Source organism: Eutrema salsugineum, unplaced genomic scaffold, assembly GCF_000478725.1.
Source record: "Eutrema salsugineum unplaced genomic scaffold, Eutsalg1_0 scaffold_396, whole genome shotgun sequence".
Lineage (NCBI taxonomy): Eukaryota > Viridiplantae > Streptophyta > Magnoliopsida > Brassicales > Brassicaceae > Eutrema > Eutrema salsugineum.
Genome location: NW_006256690.1, coordinates 1,226 through 4,572, shown reverse-complemented (window position 1 = coordinate 4,572; position 3,347 = coordinate 1,226). Strand labels below are relative to the sequence as shown.

The following is a 3,347-nucleotide window of genomic DNA, read 5'->3' as shown; positions in this document are numbered from 1 at the left end:
AACACCAGAAGTCAAAGAGAAAGAGCTGTGCACATTGAGAGGTTGGGTATGGATCAAGGGCAACAGGCTCATGGTGGTAATGGAAACCACCAGAATCAGCAAGAGCCACCACCTCCACGTCCAAGACAAGTTTTGGGAGCTGGTGATGAGGCCAATACTCAGGGTCAGAGACATGGGATTCAAGCTCCTACACCTGAGAACAATTTTGAGATCAAATCTGGCTTGATCAACATGGTGCAATCAAACAAGTTCCATGGCTTAGCATTAGAAGACCCATTAGATCACATTGACAACTTTGATAGAGTCTGTGATCTAACTAAGATGAATGGTGTGAGTGAGGACAGTTTCAAGTTGAGGCTATTCCCTTTTTCTCTAGGAGACAAAGCTCATCAGTGGGAAAAGTCTCTACCTCAAGGATCAGTCACAACATGGGAGCAATGCAAAAGAGCATTTCTAACCAAGTTCTTCTCTTCATCAAGAACAGCAAGGTTAAGAAATGAAATCTCAAGTTTTATTCAGAAGAACCATGAATCCTTTTGTGAGGCTTGGGAAAGATTTAGAGGGTATACCATGCAATGCCCTCACCATGGATTCTCAGATGTTCAGCTGCTAAGTACCTTCTACAGAGGTGCTTTACCAAAGGTAAGACTACTCTTGGACACTGCTTCAAATGGTAATTTCATGACCAAGGAAGTCAAAGATGCCATGACCCTTGTGGAGAATGTAGCTCAGAGTGATGAGCTTTATGGAGCAGACTTTGACAGGAATTCAAGAGGTGCTGTGTGTGCTGAAGAGGAAAGAACAAGGAAAGACATCTGGTCTCTCAATGAGAAGCTAGATAAACTTCTCCTAGCTTCTCATTAGTCAGTCAACTTGATTAGAGATGTGAATCATGTGTTTCAAGACACATTTCAAGGGGAAGACATCACAGCTGAGGTAAACTTTGTAAGTGGACAACAAGGTTACCAAAAAGGCTTTACCTACTACAAGAATCACCCCACCCAGAACTTTCACTCTCACATCAATAACCAGCATGGTTTTTTCCCTCCCCAACAGCAAAGCTAACTCAGGGAATAAGGATCAAGAAGTACATAACCTGCTCCAGAAAATTCTCCAAGGTCAAGCAAGTGGTGCCATGGAATTTAACAAGAAAATGGCAGAGATTAACAACAAGGTGGATTGCAGTTATTCTGATCTTCTATCTCAGCTTTCAACCTTGGCTTCCAAAGTCAAGACTCTAGAGAACAACAAGGGCCACTGCAGTTCTCAAGCTCAAAGATCTTTACCAGGGACATCAGTTGCACATCCAACAAAATACTGCAATGCCATCCTCTCAAATGATGAGAATCATGCTGCTGTCCAAGAAATTGAGGATCTTCTCCATGGCAATGTCTCAAGTGAAAAATGCCTGACACAAGATGATGAGGACGCCATCATAGAGGAGTTTGACTTCCTGTTCTGTGATCTCAATGAGGACATTGAGAAAGAAGGTGGGGAGGCAGCTTGTTTTGATATGAGAAAGAATGATTCTGAGATTACTGAAAGAAATGATCAGAGAATGGTTCAAGGAAGGACATCTGATGGAGTCTCTAGCACTGGTTCAACAAGGGTGAAATCCAAATCAATTCCCAAGCTAGGTAATCCAGGAAAGTTCTCCATCTCATGCTCTCTTGGAAGTTTGAAAGTGGACAATGCTTTATGTGATTATGGATCAAGCATAAGTGTAATATCTTTAGACATGGTGGAAAGAATAGGGATCAAGAGTCTTAAGCATCACCCCATGTCAATCACCTTTGGAGATTCATCCTCAGAGAAGCCATATGGAATCCTTGAAGATTACCCACTAAATATTGGTGAATGCATAGTTCCAACTGATTTTGTGGTTATGAAGAGGAAGAAGACCAAAGAGCTTCCTGGGGTGCTTGGAACTCCTTTTCTGAATACCACTGGAGCTAAAATGGACTTTGATACTCAAAGAGTGGTGCTTACTAAGGTAGATGATGAAATATATTATCCACTTAAGCCTCCTTTTGCTGGGTTTTGTGGTGTTATATCTGATGATTCTGATGAGTTGAAACACTATGAGATGAAGTATGTGGGGAGTATTGGAACTATAGAAGAAGCTCAACCCCTTGCATCTGTTGAGAAGAAGAAAGAATCCTTAGTAAGACCTGATCTTGAGTTTAAAGAAGATTTCTTTAGTGATGATGAAGCTTGCTTGGAATCTTTTTCTCCCACACCAAGTGAGAAGGAGGTCAGCAGCAACAAAAGCAATGGTTCAGGGTCTCAAAACAAGAACCCAACAAACACCAAATCATTCACTCTTGGTCCTCTTCTCAAGTCTTAACTCTCACTCCATGGAAAGTTTGATGGTGGAGCTGTGGAATACAAAGGTTAAAGGCATGGAGGATCAAAACCGTTTGCAAAAGTCAGGGCAATCCTCACACAAGAGCTCATAGACAAAGGGTCATCTGGTTTTCAAGAGCTGATGAACAGGGACCTAATGCTTGAATTCATGGACAAGACAAGGAGCATCAAAGCTCCTCCTCTCACTCATTAAGAAAAGAGTATGAAAAGTCAAACTTAGTGACTTAAAACAAAGTGCTCTTGGGAGACACCCCAAGCTTATCCTTGTACATAACTCTTTTTAATGTTTTTCTATTCTTTTTCATGTTTTAGGATATTTTGATGGATTTTCAGGTCTAAGGTAACTTAGGGATGCTGTGGTCCAATGACAAAGTGAAAAGGAGTCTGAGAACAAGCTGAGGAAGGACTTAAGGAATGAAAACTGGTGAGCCGCCTGGTGTGCTACTTGGGTGTGCGAGTTGGACAAGGTCAGGTCCCATCTAGCACACCTGTTCGCAAATCACACCTACATGGGTGTGCGAGTCAGTTCTCCCCTGATCCAAGTAGCACACCTGTTCGCAAATCCCACCTACATGGGTGTGCGGGTTGGTGTCTTCTAGGGCCATGTAGCAGCAACAAAGAAGGCCAGAACTTTAAAGAAGCTTTATGTGCGACTTGGGTGTGCGAGATAGGAAGGAGAGCAGCCCATGTCACACAACTGCAGAACACCAAGCTTTATGTGCGACTTGGGTGTGCGAGTTGGTCCAAGACAAGTCCATGCCGCACAAGGGAGTTCAGGCCAAGACAAACCCATCTCCAGTGATGTCTGGCCTCATCTGGTGCAGATACTCACTCCCTTTTGCATAAGAACCACACCAGGTATCACTCCAAACACTTGTAAATGAGCATTTAGCATTTTTCTTTATCTTTTGCATTTCATGTTTGATTTTTGCTCTTTCTCATGCTTTTATAACACAGGGGACTGTGTTATTTAAGTGTGG

The 3,347-nt window shown here is 42.6% G+C and overlaps 1 non-coding gene across 1 annotated transcript; it reads right to left on the bottom strand.

Annotated features, from left to right (window-relative positions):
• Positions 1-486: 486 nt before the first annotated feature.
• LOC112085025 lies at positions 487-593 on the bottom strand. Its single transcript, XR_002898662.1, has one exon. It is a non-coding gene; the product is annotated as a small nucleolar RNA R71 (small nucleolar RNA).
• Between the last annotated feature and the right edge of the window lie 2,754 nt (positions 594-3,347).